Below are 20,043 nucleotides of genomic sequence, written 5' to 3'. Positions count from 1 at the left end.
TAGCAGAACTGAGTACTGATTTCTGTATAGTGCGAGGTATGGTGATCATGGGTCCCAGTTTTCCAGGAACAGGGCTCAGTTACGCTTTCTGCCCTGGCGTAATTACCAATGGTGCTTTCTTCCACTCCAAGTATCTCAAATCAAATGATTTTGGATGAAGATTGTGAAATTTAATCCTCGCCCATCCAGCATCTCCAAAGCCTAAAGTTCAAGTATGGCATTATAACAGCACTCTCGTGTCATGGAACATAAAAACTGAAGGCTGCCTTAGAGGAGGGAAGGATTGCTGGGCCCCATTGTCTTTCTCTATCCATATGGCATTACACAAATATATCACATGTGGCCTGCTCTGCTCACCCACAAACAATGGCAATCCGAGCTGTCCCCACACGACAGATTCCTTTGATTTGGGTTAGCCCACGTTTTGAAACCATCTAATAATTATGGAGAATGGGATCTAGTCCTTGCTTTCAAGTAGGTTGTAACCTTGAGCTTCTACTAGCTAAGGAACTGCATTTCTTTGGGGTTTTTTCCCTTCATTTCACAAACATTAAATTTTTCTCTGTTTTAGTTCAGCACATTCTGATAATTCCCAAGTAAGAAATGTCTTTGAAAATATCAGATAATATGGCCCTGGCCAGCATGTGGAAGTCCTGGGTCCATTTCCCCGCCAGAGCACACAGGAGAAGCGCCCATCTGCTTCTCCACCTATCTCCCTCTCCTTTCTATTTCTCTCTTCTCCTCCCACAGCCAAGGCTCTATTGGAGCAAAGTTGGCCTGGGCTCTGAGGATGGCTCTGTGACCTCCGCCCCAGGTGCTAAAATAACTCTGGTTGCAACAGAACAACGCACCAGATGGGCAGAGTGTTTCCCCCTAGTGGGCGTGCTGGGTGGATCCCGGTTGGACGCTTGTGGGAATCTCTCTGTCTCCCCGCTTCTCACTTCATAAAAATACAAAAGAGAGAGAGAGAGAGAGAGAAAGAGAGAGAAAATATCAGATAATATAAAATATCTAAAAATATCAGGTATACTTTGTCTTTATAATGTTAAGTGAATTTTCTAAGAAAATTTCACAGATAAAAAAAAATTATGAGTGTGGGGAGCAAGTAGTCCTATTGCATTCAACTGCGTCTGCAAACTCTAGATTTTTGTTAGTTTGATCAGACCAGTCATCTCTTCGGCAGGAACCAGGTCCATGTACTAAATGGATACAAACTAATCTTTGAAACTAACGTGCCAAATGACACAAAGACACCTGCTGGAAACCCTGCTTTGATGAGGAAGATCTGCTCTAAGGAATACCGGGTTAAAGATCATGAAGCCACAACCTACATCACTATCCAACTGTCCCAGTGTTTTAGAGTTAGTTCATCACCATGGACCTGGGAATAAATGGACGACACCTGGATGTCCCTAAATTTGCTGAGATACACAACCTGTACCATAATTACATCTGCTAGGGCACAAGTCAGAGCAAGGATTCTCCACCAAGTCAGCCAGCCTGGTGAGACCAGAACATCCTGCTTTGTCCTTTTCTCGTGTCATCAACATCCCCACCCCCACCCCCTTTTTTTTGTATTTTTCTGAAGTTGGAAACGAGGAGGCAGTCAGACAGACTCCCGTATGCACCCGACCGGGATCCACCCGGCACGACCACCAGGGGGCAATACTCTGCCCATCTGGGGCGTTGCTCTGTTGCAACCAGAGCCATTCTAGCACCTGAGGCAGAGGCCATGGAGCCATCCTCAGCGCCCGGGCCAACTTTGCTCCAATGGAGCCTTGGCTGTGGTAGGGGAAGAGAGAGACAGAGAGGAAGGAGAGGGGGAGGAGTGGAGAAGCAGATGGGCACTTCTCCTGTGTGCCCTGGCCGGGAATCAAACCTGGGACTCCTACACGCCAGGCCAACACTCTACCACTAAGCCAACCAGCCAGGGCCATTGACATCCCCTTTTGAAAGAAGAGACATGGAAGCGAATCTTACTCTGATGCCCTTGTTTTTCGGTAGAAACAGTACGTTGTTCCCAGAGGACGAATATGGCTCTGTTAAGACAGGTTTTCTTGGATTTGTTGTTGGTATAAAATATTGTTATGTCTGTAGCCAAATTATCAGTACATCATACAAAGTAATAAAAATACAAGTCGTTCAAGAAAAACAGAGGTATGATAACAAATCCTTTGAGAAGTCACGGACCCACACCAGTCAATCTTGCAACAAACCCCTTAAACTGGAATATATCTGAGAACTGTCTTCTTTTCTGCTATTCTAGAACAGCACCACCTTCTAGAAACAGGGAAGAGTGCCATTTACCAGTGTACCTCTGAATGTCAATTACTATAGGAAAGTTACTTCCTTTGTCACTTACTGCATAAAAAATAGTTTTTTTCTTTTTCAAGGTGAGTGTCTTTCCATTGTACTGTACTTTTGCATTTTGGTTGACCTCATCATTTCTGAGAAGAGTTACGAAATTTTGGCTCCTTTATGGAGCAGAAAATTATAACTACCTAATATCTCACTTGAAAGCAAGTGAAAATATAAATCCTAATCAGAAGAAAATAAAATAAAAGCCACTTTGGGATTCAGAAAAACACTCTATTTATCACTTTGCCATAGACTTAAATAGTGACACTGAACTGGTGAAAACCGGGCGGGCCTCCTTTTGCTCCAGGCTCTGCAGAGGTGCGGTGCTGGCCTGGTTTTTGCAGGGCCGAGCCCTGGCTCTTTCTCAACCCCAAGCCTCAAGACGCTTTGAGGGAACACAACTAGTTCGAGTCACTAGTGCTAACTCAGAAGTAAAACTTGATCCCTGGTGCCCACACCCAAATCACACAACTTTTAATTGCACGTTTTGGCAGTAACTCCTGCTGAGACCTGATCCCGGCCTTATTAGCTGTCACTTGAGCACACACGTTATCTGTAAAGCCTTTCAAGTTACGTAGCTTCATTTCTGAATATATATTTGTGACTTGGATTCAGAATTAAAGGGGACTCTGAAAATCCTAGCGTTTGGAGGAATTATAGATGTCCACTACTTAAACTAAAGCCCATTCAAGTTCCCTTAATACAGATAAATCCAGTCAGCACTAACATTCTGCTGGTTGCAGAAGCCCCATGTCCCCTTGTCATGTTTTAACAGCTCCGTTGAGGAGGAAAGTCATTATAACTATTGTGGAAATCTGCTTCTCATAATTTCTAGCTATTGGTCATAGTTTGAACCTCTAAAATAACAGAATGTTTCTGCTCATCAATGTTCCCATAGGATGCCTATAAGTATTTGATGATGATAGTTTATCTAAACAAAATAATGATTTGGAGACCCAAATATATGTAACATGCTTGAGAGAGAGAACTATAAATAAAATTCTATAAAATATACATATCATGTGTGTGTATGTGTGCATGTATATATGTATGTGTGTATATTTATATGTATATGTATAGAGAGAGTGAGTGAGAGAGTATATATAATATATATTATATAGAGATGGGGGAAACAGAGAGCTGGGATGATATATCAATTATAGTAAAAATAATAGTAAAAAAGAATAATAATTCCAATCACATTTTCAATTTAGAATAAGCTAGAGGCTAGGAAGGACCAAATGAAAATGATTGCAACTTGTTTAACACAGTTAGTACAAAACATTCTGAACAAGAATCATTTCCACTCTATTAAATAAACATAATTAGAATATTTGCATAATCCCACTGTAAGTGTTGCCTGAATGACATTTTTCCAGAATAAGCAACCATATCTGTTATTAATCCTGGCTTATAAAAGTCCTCTTAAATTACTTGAATTAGGGGATCTCTAACTTAGAGAAGTTTGAACTCTGTCCATTTTAACCAGCATGCAGGTAGCGCTGGTTGAGTTCAGCAATGAAGAAGTGGATTTTGAGGGGGCCACACCATAGCTTTTAATCTTTTCTTTTATTATGAACAGAATTACCTGATTTGCTAACAAAGGAAATAAACTGAACCAACATAAGATGTTTTATTTTGTTCTCAAGGATTTTACTCCATATAAGAATGTTCCAGCCTGACCAGGTGGTGGCGCAGTGAATGGAGCGTCAGACTGGGATGCGGAAGGACCCAGGTTTGAGACTCCGAGGTCGCCAGCTTGAGCGCGGGCTCATCTGGCTTGAGCAAAGAGCTCACCAGCTTGGACCCAAGGTCGCTGGCTCCAGCAGGAAGTCACTCGGTCTGCTGAAGGCCTGCAGTCAAGGCACATATGAGAAAGCAATCAATGAACAACTAAGAAGTCGCAATGCACAACGAGAAACTGATGATTGATGCTTCTCATCTCTCTCTGTTCCTGTCTGTCTGTCCCTGTCTATCTCTGCCTCTGTAAAAAAAAAAAAAGAATGTTCCACAAACACCATCTTAAGCCCCAGCAAATAACTGGTTTTCTTCGAATGTCTGATGCTGGTATTCTCTGTGGTCCCTGATCCTCTCTTCAGAAGCTGAACTCACCGATATACCCATGCAGCTCACTCGGTGCTACAGTATAATTCATGTCCCCCAGATGAGGACTTCCGATCTCTTCAACGACTTGCAGTTGACCTTTTATCACTGAATACCTGTAGGAAAAGGGTAAAGCAGAGAAGAGGGCAGGCCAATCATTAGACAGGCAAAATGGCATTAGTATTACCAAAAAAAGGGACAAGGAAAAAAAAATTTGTCATTTCGCATATAATTCCTGGAAAGGTGCATGTAGAATAGGAATTGAGTGTCTGCTGTGTTACAGTTGAGCAGGGACCAGCGGTACACAGCCTAAGCATTAAAATCTTAAAGTTTTAGTTTCTTACCTATAACAGGGGTATAATTAGAAGTTTTAAATTTTCCTTTGGAAAAAAATAGCTTAACTCTAAAAAATATTTTCATTAGTTTCTCTCTTTGTGGTTTGTTTATTACAACTTCAAAAAATACATCTCTCTGAAACTACTGATGAGAGATGGGAAGTTGTGGAATTAATATAGACCCTTCCCCTCTTGTGAGCCCAAAATATGCTTGAAATGATGTCATTTGTCTTAGGAACCTTGAATTCCATTTAAATTACACCCTGTTTCAACCACTGAGCTTTACAGGTAAAACAGAAAGACTTCAAGAACTTACTTTAGTCCAGCAGCCAGAAAAACAGAAGAATCTTACCTGTTTCTGAAACTTCCTCCACAAAATTCTTTTGACCTAAAAGTACTAGAACTGACTTAATTTGATTAAACATGTATGAAACTACAGCGCTCCGAAATCTGAAATTAGTATAATTAAAACAAAATGGGAACTGTGCACCTCTGATACCATATTTTTTTTAATGTCACACTCCATCAGTTCTGTTTAATATCAGATCACAAAAGATATTTTCCGTTTGTTAATTTCATTTTACATGTCCCTCATTGCTGGCCTCGAAGCAATTATATTTTAGAAAAAACTACCGAAGCAAGGAGCAAGGTCCAAAATAATCAAGTCCGCCAAGGTTGCTTCCACTCAACAATGAAACTGTTTCACTCTCAGAAATACTTAGCTGAATGACTGAGGGATTTAGAGAAAGTTTTCTATGTTCAGAATATTTTTGAATATGTAGCAAAGAGAAAGCCGCTTATTTCTAACACCGTATTGCAAAGATGAGTATCCTTTATGTAGAGCACATATTCGTAGCACGCATTGAAAATAAAATGAATAATTTGTCAGTTTTCACTACCTTTCATCCATGTGCCTCAGAAACCACACACAGTTCTTGTCAGTGTATGCCTTAGATATTCTGTATAGACTTAGCATTAATTGAGAGTGACAGAGAGGACCCAAGAATCTGACTTCTAGTTGGTGGTATTCAACCTAACCTGTGATATTTTTGACTATTGGGTTGAGTCACATGAAACTGCTGCAGTTGCACATTAAAAAATGGCCATATCCTGACAATTCTGTATATGATAAGCAAGCAGCAGATGAGTGTTGAATGCAGGCATTCTGGTGCTCCTGCAGACAGTACAGGGCTCTTCTTCCTTTAAACCATTGTGAGGAGCAGTTTTGCAGCCGTCATCTGACTTGGGGCTCATCTGCTTTTTTCTCTGTCTGTCCCCTAAACACTGACTCCTTTATTCTTTCAGTGAACAGCTTCTGTTGTACCCACCCAACAGAAATCCATCTCGCCAAAATTACTGATGACCACCCAGGAAATCGCCAAATCCAATGGCCCTTTTCTGTCGCCTCCACCTCCTGACAGGCCTGGATAATGTGATCACTCTCTGCCTTCTTTCATGTCCTTGCCACAGCATTTCTTGTTTATTGCCTTATCTCCAAATGTTCTCCTTCATCCATCACTTGCTATCTGTGTCCCTTTTTTTTCTTGCTCAGTAGCTTGTACTTTTGTCCTAATCACCCTCACCCTAGCAAATGACTCCTTTCTGTTTTCTGGTCACTGGGACATTGACACAGGGCTTTACTCTTCCCTGTCACTGTCACCCCCATCTCTCCTTCCTTCATACTTGGTTGAGAGGTGTCCTCTTTCCCCACCATTAACCCCACCTTGTGCTATCGTCTGCCTTCTAACTATCTCAGGGACACTGCTCAATTAGCTCGTCACTTGGCCACATCCTCAACCTCTTCTTGTAGGTTCTTTCCCCTCAGTAAACAAGCTTGCTTGACTTCCTCCTGTGATATAAAGAAAATGATTGCTTGACTCTGTTACCCTTTAACTGTTGCTAGAATCAATTCCTTCAGGAAAAGTCCAGATTCTTTGCTATGACATGAAAAGCCCTAGGACCTGGCCTTGGTGGCCCTTCCCATCTTATGACCCACATTACTTTTCCCCACCCACCTTGTGGTCTGACTATGACAATTTCCAGATTGTTCCACCGAGCTCCAAATCTCCATGTACTTATTTATTTAACTAACACTTCCACAGAGCACATAGGTAGTCTAAGTAGTTTATATCTATTAAATCATTTAATCCTTATAACAACCCTATGTTGTGTGGACCATTATTATCCTCATGTTGTGGGTGAGAAAATTGACGCTCTGAGAAGGTAATGATTTGACCAATGTCACACAGCTGACAAATGTGAGAGCTAGGGTGCGCATCTAGCCAGGGTGGCCCAAGAGACATTGTTCTTGGCCCTGTGTCACAGGGAGCTAGGTTTATTTGTCTTGTCTCTCTCTGTCTGCAACATCCTCTCCTCACTTCCAGAGGGTCCTTCTCTGTCACACCTCTCCTGATCTTCACTCCTTCGGTGGACCCCTCTCCCCTGGGGACCCCCCTGTAATGAGATCAAACATACCTACACTTATTATGTGCCTCCATTGAACATCAGCTCCCTAAAGTCTGTCCTTTATTAGTTCCTACAGTTTCCTCTGCTTCTGAATGTGGGGTGCTCCACGGTGAAAACCTTTGGGCTCCTTCTTTCCCTCTCCATACCTCTTGTCTCGGCGATTTCATCAGGCTGCAGACACCCACACTGTTATATCCTGTGCAGAGCTCCGTCCTGAATTCCAGACGTATACATCAAACAGCTTCCTGGTGACTTCACCTGGCTGTCTGATGAGCATCTTCCAGTTAACAGGTGCAAACAAAACTATATCACCTGCTTCCTCCCACGAACCCTCCTCCATCCCATCTCTGTCTTCTCCATCCCAGCTGGTGACAACACCAGGCTTCCAATTGCTCAGAGCAAACACATCGGGTCACCTTTCAGTCCCCTTTTCCCCTACGCCCCACAATCAACCAGTCAACAAGTCCTGTTGGCTCAACTTTCAAAATAGATCCAGAATGCGGCCACTGCTCTCCACCCCCACTGCAATGCACCTGACTCACACCACGGTCATTGCTGGCCTGGATTGGCTTTCCGGGTGCTTCTCTTCCCGCCCCATTACTTTTCTTTCCCAGCAGAAGCTTGAGTGACACTACTGGAACAAGTCAGGTCATGTCTCTCCTTCACTAAACCCCCCTAATAGGTTCTGCTTTCATGCTCAGTGAAAACCAAAGTCACGGCAGCAGCCTGCATGTCCTGTGTGAGCTGGTCCCTATGACCTCCATGACTTTTCTACTTACACTCTCCCTTGCTCATTTGCTAGAAAAGCTGTCCTTCTTGCTATTTCTCCGGAGCTCTGGGTACAGCCCACCACAGGACCTTTGCATCAGCGTTCCTGCCGCAGCTTGCCACTCTGCCCCAAGCACTGGCTTCTGCACACCCTCGCTCCTTTATCTGCATCTGCTCTTTGTGCAAATGTTATTTTCTCAGCGAGGACTTCCTTGACCACACTACTGAAAATTGAAAGCTCCTACCTCTAATTTTCCTTGCCTTGCTTTCCAGCCTTACCATTTACGAATCACCATCCGACAGTATACAATTTATTTCTTAATTTTATGTTCTCCTCACTAGGATCTGAATTTCACATAAGTCAGCTGTTCCAATCCCAGCACTAGGCAGAGCCTATTTATAATTAAGCACTCCAAAAAGGTTGTTTGTCATTCTCCTTGGAGCTTAGAACTCAGTAGCTGTTTGATAAATGTTATTGAATGGATGTAAATCTGTGATGGGGTATATTTCCTTTTGATCAGAAAGCTAAGCTATTCCAAAATCTCTGTAAAGATAACTCTATGCTCTATTTCAATCCAACCCCCCATTCCAAACCTTGCAGATGCAATACCAACAGTGTCTCATTCATCTCCTCTTAGATAGCATAGAGCCTGCAACAGTCTGAAGTTAACTTCATGTCTGGACACTAAGCTTCTCCTCCCACAAGCTCAACTAGCTTTCTAATTTTTTAAATTCATGCTTAAGACCTTATCATCTCTTAGTCCCCAGTTTTTTTTTTAATCCACTGGCTTATATACTGCTAAATCCAAATAATTATCAAAACCTGAGAGTATACCCATGCAATGTTTCTATGGTCTGTCTTTTTTTCCTGTTATTCTCGCTGACAAGGCCCCCATCAGACCTTGACTATCTCTTTATTTTGTCAATTCAATAATTCACTCAGTTCTCCACCCATCTCTTCATCCATCAGCAAACCTTTATGAAGTCCCCATGAACTACGTACCTGGCCCACGTTGTACAGAATGTGCTATGAAAATTGTTTCCTTGACCAAGAAAAACATCAGTCCATAGAGCACACTGATACAGTCTCTTCTGTTTCAATTGCTTTAAGTGTATTGTTGACATGAGTTTGTATGACTAGATGAACAAAGTCGAGTTCTGAATCCCAGCCAGTCAAAACCCCTTCACATCTTGCTGGGATGAAGACAAGGGTCTAACATAGTCCACTTGCCACTTGTGTGCTGGCCCTTCAACCTGGGACTATGTTCCACTGTGTCTTGTAAACATGTCTCTCCTGCTGACAAAATGGACATTTATGATTAACATAGTCTGCCTTTCTTATAGCACTACACAATAAGGGACATCATTCAGCTCAGTGACACATGACTCAGTTCTTCCTGTGACCACCTATAGCATGTACCAAAGAGGCCAATTGTAGGGGACACACCAAAGTATCTACCTGTCGGTCTCAGTTTCTCTCAATCTTGGTAAGGGGCTATGTTCTGTATTAGTTGATATATTTACATGCTATTAATATGTTAGATATATTTAAATGCCTCTCCCCAGAAGCTTATGTTTAATGAGAATAGGATCTCTGTGTTAGTGATCTCATGTTATTTCAACATTGTTTGGTCATATTAGGGGGTCTGTGAATGTTGAAAGTAATAAAATGAAATTGCTTTTCAAATTACACTCATTTCAAACATATCATCTAGCTGTTTTGGCATTAGAAAGAACTGTATATAGTAACACAGAGAGTAGGGACAATATATGCAAACAATACTATTTTACTCAAGGATGAGTCATGAGGTCATTCTTTCTTTGATTTGACCAAGGAGGAAAAATTTCCCTGAAATGTAAGGATTACAATTATAACACTAGCGCCCTCTATTGATCACTTTAGAAATGGTATGGCACTTGAACTTAATTTACAGCAGCCATGCAAATAGTAGACACCCCACCCAAAGTAAAATATTGATTAAATTGGAATAAACCAATAAAGACACATTTGAAATTTTTATATATTCTGAATATATAATAACAAAATCATATGGTATTAAGTGGTCATTTCATACAGTGCTTCCTTTCTTGTTGATTATTATGATCAAGAAACACAGGCTGTGTTGAGGAGAATCAATAATAACAGAATTAACATAAACATATGACTTCGTACTCTTTGAAAATAATGTCTGTCAAGCTTCAGTCTGCATACAGCGGATCTGGGCAAGTAGATCCCCAGCTTTGGCACCCACCAGGAATCCCGAGAAAGGCTCGATAAAAATGGATTGCTGGCTTCAACCCGCAGCATTTTTGAGCCAATAGGTCTGTGTTGGAGCTAATAATGTGCACTTATCATATTCTGAGAACCACAACGCTGGACCATGCCACTGAATGTGATCCACCAGCCAGTGGCATGAGCTTCACCTGGGAGATTAGAAAGACCAAAATCTCAGGCAGGCCCACCAGAACTACCTAATCAGAATCTTCTCTCTGAAATAACTCCTGAGTGACTTTTACGTACATTTGAGAGTGACAGGCATCCAGCCCTTCTACTTTTTTGGTAAAGGGCTAGAGAATAAACACTTGAAGGTTTACAGACCCTGTAGTCTCTGCCACAACTGCTCAACTCCGCCATCTGAGCACAAAAGCAGCCATACACTGAGTGTGGCTATGTGCCAATAAAGCTTCTTTAAAAAAAAATAAGCAGTGGGCCAGTTTTGGCCCACTGGTCATAGTTCATTAACTTTTGGCTTAGAATGAGTGTTTACGTTTTTTTAAATGTACTTTTACCTCTCACTGTTTCTGTCTCAATAGTTCTGGCATTGGACCTGCTGTTTATATTTTTTAAAAGCACTGGAGGAAATTTTCATTCAAGTGGTCGGCAAACCAGACTTTAAGAAACACTTTCAGCTCTTATTTTTATTCGTAGTCTATAATTGTTTATGAGGTATTTGTGATTGTCTTTTACATTGCTCATAGAAAAGAAAATAAAGTTCTCTGATCTATTCTTCTTTAAAACAACACCTTCCATCTTCGGACACATGTTTCTCACACGAGGGTTGGGCTGGTACAAACTGCATGTATTTTGCCCCAACAGAGCAAACTAAGCGCCACGAGGAGGCTCAGCTTCAGAAAGATTGCCGCTGCTCTTATTGTCTCTTAAGGAAAGAGAGCCGACTGCACGCACGCTTAAGCAGGAAGCTCATTATAGAAGAAAATTAGAAGCACTGAGAAGAGTGAATTCTTCTCTTTTATTGCATTTATACTCTTTTCAAACCCAAACTCAACTGCTCTAGCTAAACCCTCCAGGGAATAACTTTATGATTAAAGCAAAAATAAATAAATAATAAAAGTCTTGGGCAGTTGCTTTCTCTCAAGTGTCTATTAAGCAGAGGAAGGGGAAGAATACAAAAACAGTATGAGATGGACTTCCTTCTCTTTCTCCAAATGGCTAGTTGATTCCTTCATAAAAGTAAAATGTGAGTTTACCTTTTCATCCCAACAGTCCATCCCTTCTCAGCACCAGAAGTTGTTGACTACTTCACATTTTGTGGTATGTCTTAAGTTTTTGTTTCTACTCTTGTAGAAGGAGCATTTTAAAGACACACGTGATCAGGATTTCTTTTTACCAACAGTTGTGTTTCTTTAACCACTCTGGGGTGGGGGATAATATGCTCATTGTACAATTATTCATGACTTATAGGAACAATAGTACTTGTATTTTAAAACCTCAAATACACCTTTTGAAGACTAACACTAAATTTACTCAAAATGTTGATGAATTTTGCATATGCCATTATTTTAACTGCCATTGGAAAAATAGTTCAATAAAATAGTATATATATTGGCCCTGGCCGGTTGGCTCAGTGGTAGAGCGTCGGCCTGGCGTGTGGGGGACCCGGGTTCGATTCCCGGCCAGGGCACATAGGAGAAGTGCCCATTTGCTTCTCCACTGCCCCCCCTCCTTCCTCTCTGTCTCTTCCCCTCCCGCAGCCAAGGCTCCATTGGAGCAAAGATGGCCTGGGCGCTGGGGATGGCTCCTTGGCCTCTGCCCCAGGCGCTAGAGTGGCTCTGGTCATGGCAGAGCAATGTCCCGGAGGGTCAGAGCATCGCCCCCTGGTGGGCAGAGCGTGCTCCCTGGTGGGCAGAGCGTCGCCCCTGGTGGGCGTGCCGGGTGGATCCCGGTCGGGCGCATGCGGGAGTCTGTCTGACTGTCTCTCCCCGTTTCCAGCTTCAGAAATAGAAAAAAAAATAGTATATATATTATATGTGTGTTTGTATACTCATGAGTTAAATGAATATGAAAAATAATTTATTATCCTAACATTTATTTGTAAATAGATACAGAGAAAATTTAGATAAAAATTAATCAAAAGTAAAACAAAGGCAATAAAGATGAGAAATATTCTAACAATTGTTTAAAATGTCAAAATTAATAAAAATGAAGAGGTAAATCTTGAAAAGAAATCATGAATAAGATGTCTGGTTATTTAATAATCAAATTACTGAAAGAGAAGAAAATTATATCGATACACTGAAAAAACAATATAAATTTCTTGCCGACTTCTTTAGGAAATACCAACGTTGATTAAGATAACATAAGGTTCATAGCACGCTGCTGCCAAAGGGTCAGTGACAGAAAGCTGGGCAGTGAATGCTGCCAGTGCAAGAGGGTTTGCAGTTGGTCACGGCTTGAGTAAAATGGAAATGCTCAGAAGTCGTACCAATTGTCATCTGAAGAAGTGACGAAAGGAGCCATGACATATGATGGGGAAAGGGCAGTCTCTGCATACATGGTGTTGGGAAAGAGGGACAGCCCCGTGCAAAATAGTGAAGCGAAACTACCACTTTAGACCGTACACAAAACTAACTCATAATGGATGAAAGACACGAATGTGGCCCTGGCTGGTTGGCTCAGTGGTAGAGCGTCGACCTGGCATGCAGAAGTCCCAGGTTCGATTTCCAGCCAGGGCACACAGGAGAAGCGCCCATCTGCTTCTCCACCCCTCCCCCCTTCCCCCTCTCCTTCCTCTCTGTCTCTCTCTTCCCCTCCTGCAGCGAGGCTCCATTGGAGCAAAGATGGCCCGGGCAATGGGGATGGCTCCTTGGCCTCTGCCCCAGGTGCTAGAGTGGCTCTGGTCGCAACAGAGCGACGCCCCAGAGGGGCAGAGCATCGCCCCCTGGTGGGCAGAGCGTCGCCCCCTGGTGGGCGTGCTGAGTGGATCCCAGTCGGGCGCATGCGGGAGTCTGTCTGACTGTCTCTCCCCTTTTCCAGCTTCGGGGGGGGGGGGGGGAAGACACGAATGTAAGACCTGACACCATAAAGCTCCTAGAAGAAAACAAGCGGTGAGCTCCTTGACATAGGTCTTGGAGATGACATTTTTTAGATCTGACTCCAAAAGCAAAGGCAGCCAAAGCAACAAGAAATAAGTGGGAGAACATCAAACGGAAAACCTCTTGTTCCGAAAAGTAAACTGTCAACAAAATAAAAAGGCAGCCCAGTGAGCAGAAGGAAACAGCCACGAGTCGTACACCTGGTGAGGGTTCAATATTCAAAATAGATGAAGAACTCCTGTAACTCAGTAGCAAAAAACAACCAATTCAATTTAAAAAACGGGTAGAGGATCCTAATAGACATTTTTTCCAAAGACACATAGATGGTCCACAGCACATGAAAAAATGCTCAACACCACTAGTCAGCAGGGAAATGCAAATCAAAAGCACACTGAGATGACACCTTACCCCTAACAGAATGGATGTTATCAAATAAGAAATATTGGTGAGGAGGGGGAAAAAGGGAACTCTCATGCATTGTTGGTGGGAATATAAATTGGTGCAGCCACTATGGAAAACAATATGAAGGTTTCTCAAAATTTTAAAAATAGAGCTATCATAGGTAAGATCTCACTTTGTCTGGAGCAATTAGCTGCAGAGATGCCCCCAGTCCACGGTTCTCCCTTCTGGAGTACAGAATAAATTTTATAGCATCATTCTACACAACTTTGTTTATCACACGCTGTCCCGTAAACCCTAACTTTTTTTTTTTTAAGTTAGAGTGAGACAGAGAGAGACAGAGGAACAGATAGGAACAGACAGACAGGAAGGAGAGAGATGGCTGCGGTGCCTTAGTTGTTCATTGATTGCTTTCTCATATGTGCCTTGACTGGGGGGCTACAGCTGAATCAGTGACCCCTTGCTCAAGCCAGTGACCTGGGGCTTCAAGCCAGCAACCATGGAGTCCTGTCTATGATCCCACACACAAGCCAGTGACTCTGCGCTCAAGCCAGTGACCCCACACTCAAGCCAGTGATCTCAGGGTTTCGAACCTGGGTCCTCAGCATCCCAGGCCAACACTCTATCCATTGTACACCACCTGGTCAGGCTTCTTTCCTTTCTTCTCTTCTCTTTTCTTTCCTTTTCTTTTCTTTTATCTTTTTGTAACACAAGTGCCTGACTTAAGCTTTGATTTTGGAGGTACTCACTTCAAATCTGGCTATCTCAAATAAGCACATGGCCGGCCACAGGACTAGATACGGGAGGCTCAAGCTGCTTCCTCTCACTGAGGTACCTTTGTTTTAGAGATCTTGGTCCATCCCAATAACTGACCGTGTGACTATATAATTGTTTTCCTTCTTATGCTGTAAATTCCTGCTCTATTATTTTAAATTTACCACTGAAGAGTGAGCGACAGAAACCCAAGGACTACACCCTCCACCCCAATGAAAGCAGAACCCTATGTCTATGCTCACCCTCTCTCTGTTGCTCTCTCTCTCTCTCTCTCCAGGTGTGTTGGCCCAGGTGTGCTGTGTCATTTCCAGGCCTCATAAATAATGAACCTGCATCTTTTCGGATTCCTGATGATTATTGCTAAAGGACATCTTGCAATTACAGTAAGAACCACAGGGCTGCTCTAGCCACTAGCTTGGTTAGTAATGGACTAAGACCAATGCACCTCACACATCTCATAGATTCAGGCATTGTTCCTGGCACTGGGCATCCACACTGGGCATCCAAAGAGCAAGACACAGTTAATCAAGCTTTTCATCGGACCTCATTAAGTAGGACCCAGACGCATAGCCGATGTGATCTACGGCCAATTCCTTAGGACAGACAGGCAAGGTTGAAGGAATGTATAGTTGTTGACTCTTCTGCAAAGGACGTGTTTTCCATGGAAGTAAAATCACTGCCTAGGAAGAGGAATGGAAAAGGGAAATTACCCCAAGGTGAAGATGAAGATTAATTGCTTGTTTCTTCCTCTGAGATGCTTCCATCAAGCATGAAACACTTCATCTTCAGGGACCTGACATTTTTAATTAACTTACATGAATGTCCTCATGTTATAATATACTTTTTCTTCTGATTAAAAAATATATATTCTTTGTAAGTAGCTTGGGGCCATATTGGGAACAAAAAACAGACGGGTGGATAGGATATCATGGCAGCTGAAAACGCATTCGTCTCTCTTCATGATTTTGCTGAAAATCACCTAAAATCTCTTCCCCTCTCTTTCTCTCTATTCCATTAAAAATATTTCTGTTGCATTTTTTTTAACCATTCAATAAGCAACCTCACACTTTTATTTATTTAAACAAAATCCTCTGAGGTTATTTTAGAAAACTGATGGTTTCATTTAAGCTCCTACTTTTAAGAGACAAGTGTTTTTGTGGCAGTTTTCAAGGAAAGCTTAGAAATCTCCCTGCTATTTGTAAATCTCATCAAGATTATCACAGTGGGAGCCAAGCCCTATCTCGATTTGCATATAATTTTCTACGTTGCTAATAACGGGCAACTGTTAAGAACTCATCATCCCAGCTTGGCTGTCCCTGCTGTTCTGAGCTGGGTAGAAGATAATTGCAGCTTAAAGTCTTAGGAAAGGGAGAGAGAAAGATGTAGTAGTATTCCCTTTGTAGATAACAGGGACAGTAATAAGAAAGAATTATGTAACTGTAGTTTCTGCATCATTTATCTTGTGTCACAGTAACACAAGGCTTGAAGTGAAGGTTTTGGTCATGACTTAACCTGAGTGTTAAGATGCACCAGTTAAAGTCTCATTGAATAAAATTTAACTCACTGACTCTCCTCTCAAAGATGGAAGAGAAGGAAACTGTTTATCACACCATTGCACTCCATAGTCCTGGGAGGTCCAGGCAAGCAGAGACCCTGTGGAAGAAAAACAGCAAGGCATTTCCTAGGAAGCAGGGGCTCCGCTCCCCGTGGCTGGCTGTGACGAGCAGCAGATGGCCTGGGCAGCATGCTGATGGTGCCAGACGGCAGCTCGTGAGTGTGCCGCCCAAACCTGCCATGGAGAATGGTGCCAATAAGTTAGGCAAGGGGAAGTGATGACTTCTTATGATGTGGTTCTTTGCTTTATGCATGTCTGGACTGGGATAAAATGGCAGAAGGACAGATGTGAGAATAAAGTAGGATAAGCTCTTCATCTCTCTGCTTGAGCCAGAAGCCCAAGAAAACTGCTCTGGTTGCTAAACCATCAAGACTATGGATATTTGAGATTAAGGACCCCAAACGGTGCATGATCTAGTGATTCTCAACAGAAAGTGTCTCAACAGACTCTTCTCCAAAGAGGATAGAGGCAGATAGCCAAAAGACATATGAAAAGATGCTCGATGTCACTAATCATCAGAGAAATGCAAGTTAAAACCACAATGAGGGGACCATGGTCAATTGGCTCAGTGGTAGAGTGTTGGCCTGGTGTGCAGGAGTCCTGGGTTCAATTCCCGGCCAGAGCACACAGAAGAAGCACCCATCTGCTTCTCCACCCTTCCCGCTCTCCTTCCTCTCTGTCTCTCTCTTCCCCTCCCATAGCCAAGGCTCCATTGGAGCAAAGTTGGCCCGGGCGCTGAGGATGGCTCTATGGCCTCTGCCTCAGGCGCTAGAATGGCTCTGGTTGCAACAGAGCAACACCCCAGATGGGCAGAGCATTGCCCCCTGGTGGGCATGCCAGGTGGATCCCAGTCGGGCGCATGTGGGAGTCTGTCTGACTGCCTCCCCATTTCCAACTTCAGAAAAATACAAAAAAAACCCCACAATGAGATATCACCTCACACCTGTCAGAATGGCTACCATCAATAAATCAACAAACAACAAGTGCTGGTAAGGGTGTAGAGAAAAGGGAGCCCTCCTGCACTGTTGGAGGGAATGCAGGTGGGTACAGTCACTGTGGAAAGTAGTATGTAGGTCCTTCAAAAAATTAAAAATGTAACTGCCTTTTGACTCAGCAACAATTCCACTTCTGGGTATTTATCCAAAGAAAACAAAAACACCAATTTGAAAAGACATATTCATCCCAATGTTCATTGAAGTATTATTAACAATAGCTAAGATATGGAGGAAATCCAAGTGTCCATCAGTAGATGAGTGGATAAAGAAGTAATGGTGTAGATATGCCATGGAATATTATTTGGTCATGAAAAGAAAGAAATCTTGCCATTTGCAACAACAGGGGTAGACCTAGAGGGTAGTGTGCTGAGGGAAATAGTCAGACAGAGAAAGATAAATACTTATGATTTCACTTACATGTGATATCTAAAAAAATTTAAAAATACAAACAAGCTAAATGACTAAATTTTGATGATTCTGTTATTCAATGAAATTTTTCTTTTTAGAATTATGTTCTTAGTTCACATGCAGAACAGTGGGGAAATACTTTCAATATATTAAATTTTAAAATCAGAGAATAGAACTGCAAATAGACAGGATCACAACTACATAATAAAAATGATGTATAGACAAAATACTAAATATAATACATCAAATATTAATAATATTTGGGTTGTAGAGCCATGATTTTTTTTAACTTTTCAGTCATTTCCAAATGTTCTTTAATGAAACCTATTCTTTGCTTTTTTTTTTTTTTTTCTTGTATTTTTCTGAAGTGAGAAGTGGGGAGGCAGAGAGACAGACTCCTGCATGTGCCTGACTGGGATCCACCCAGCATGCCCACTAGGGGGCGATGCTTTGCCCATCTGGGGCATCACTCCATTGCAACCGGAGCCATTCTAGCACCTGAGGCAGAGGCCAAGGAACCATCCTCAGCACCTGGGCCAACTTTGCTCCAGTGGAGCCTTGGCTGTGGGAGGGGAAGAGAGAGATTGAAAGAAAGGAGAGGGGGAAGGGTGGAGAAGCAGATGGGCACTTCTCCTGTGTGCCCCAGCCAGGAATCAAACCCGGGACTTCCAGACACCGGGCTGATGCTCTACCACTGAGCCAACTGGCCAGGGCAGAACTTATTCTTATTATTATAAAAATATTACTTAATTTTTTAAATCTGAAGCATATTTTTGTGGATTAACCCTGCCGATTGAAACCACTAAGCCAATTGAGTCCAACCTACATGAGAAGACTCTATGAGGAAAGGACTCTATGAGGAAAGAAGGAAAGGACTTTAAGGCCACAACTAATCACATGACTGATTAAAATAACTCTCCTTCTGCCTTCTTTAAAAGTTCCTCTAAGACATTCATTCACAAAGCTTCTATGTCAATTCAGCAAGCTTCTGTGATACGCCAACCATGTACAGTCCTCACATTGGGCATGGGAGGTGGGGAGACAAGATACAAGGACAGTACACAGGACCTCACGGCGGGCAGGGCAGTCCAGCCACGTGGCGGCACACCCCAATCTGCAGTGCCCCGTGCTCTGATCCAGTCCGGGCCATGGGCCAGGTGGGACTGAGCTGGGCTTCATGGCACTGGCAGGCTGGCTGCAGAAGCCGACCTGTGACCTGGAGTGAAGGACTGTGAAGTGCACAAATGCGAGGGAGAATTCCCCAGAAAGGGGAAAGGCATTAGAATGCACATAGAGCCCTGAGTGGTCTGCCGGGATGGGAACGGTCAGGAAAGGTGAGGACAGACTTGGAATGAGATGTGCGGTTGCAGTAATGCACTTGTTGGCTGTGTCTACAAAAAGCCTGAATAAACCTGATCTTCTTCCAACCTTTAGATAATGTGCACTTAACTTATTTTGAAATGTTCAGAAATCCGTAACTCGATTTCCCCGAGTTATGGACTACAGAAATAGTATTGGCCTATCTCTGTGTTCAGTTCTGGGCTTGCATACTTATCATGGTAATTGTAACTGTACCAACATTATCAGATCTTTATCCAAGGTTGACCTGTGCCAGGCCCTCTGCTAAGTGTTTTTCCGCGTGTTATTGCTAAAGAGATTCATGAAAACCATCAGAGATCGGTCCTTATCCCCATTCAATAGATGAATAAACTGAGTTACGAAAATAATAAATACTTTTACCAAGGTTACACATATAGTAGGAAAGAAGGAAAGGACTTTAAGGCCACAACTAATCACATGACTGATTAAAATAACTCTCAGAGGCTGAGCGGACCAAACTACCATATTTCTCCATGTTTAAGATGCACCCTTTTTTGAAAATTTTGGGGTCAGAAAACTGAGTGCGTCTTATACAGTGGTTGTGGCATTTCAAATGCCATAGATGGAACTGAGGAGGAGGTAATATATGAAGACAGTGATTTGTCATCAGACACAGATGAGAACAAACTAATGGATGGGAGTTTTGACAGTGATGAGGAGTTGTATGAATTTTATGATGAATAAAACTTGAGTTCAATAACTTTATGTAATACTTTTTTTTTTCAAATTTTGGGCCCCCAAATTAAGGTGCGTCTCATATATGGGAGTGTCTTATACATGGGGTAATACGGTAGGTAGGGCCCTACAGGTGTAGTTCAATAGGTAGTCACTAGATGGCAGAACCAGCCCAGTTTGCACAAGTGTGAACTTGGTGTGATCTGATCTTGGAAGCTGTTCTGGGATCCAGCAATGGATAGAAATAGCTCTTTCTCTTTCAATGAAGCTGATCACGACAGAAATAACACTCTTCCATACCCAGGGAAGCTTTTAAGGGAAAAACTTTTATGTTCAAAATTAAGACTCTCAAACACAATCAAAGCGTTTCCCACCTTATTTAGAAATACATAATCTACAAAAGAAAACCAAACAGGATGAATGTCTTCTCATT

The 20,043-nt window shown here is 42.4% G+C and overlaps 1 long non-coding RNA gene across 2 annotated transcripts; it reads right to left on the bottom strand.

The window, feature by feature from the left end:
• Positions 1–3,713: 3,713 nt before the first annotated feature.
• On the bottom strand, positions 3,714–9,307 carry LOC136329728 (uncharacterized). 2 transcript variants are annotated; one of them, XR_010730246.1, is made up of 4 exons: positions 9,034–9,307; positions 7,409–7,528; positions 4,471–4,577; positions 3,714–4,211 (listed from the first exon to the last, which is right to left on the bottom strand). It is a non-coding gene; the product is annotated as an uncharacterized lncRNA (long non-coding RNA). The 2 variants fall into 2 exon arrangements; XR_010730245.1 differs by lacking the exon at positions 9,034–9,307 and having other exon boundaries at positions 7,409–7,760.
• Positions 9,308–20,043: the final 10,736 nt, after the last annotated feature.

The sequence above is a fragment of the Saccopteryx bilineata genome, chromosome 3 (genome assembly GCF_036850765.1).
Source record: "Saccopteryx bilineata isolate mSacBil1 chromosome 3, mSacBil1_pri_phased_curated, whole genome shotgun sequence".
Lineage (NCBI taxonomy): Eukaryota > Metazoa > Chordata > Mammalia > Chiroptera > Emballonuridae > Saccopteryx > Saccopteryx bilineata.
The sequence above is the reverse complement of the archived record's forward strand: the minus strand, read 5'-3'. Positions and strand labels throughout refer to the sequence as shown.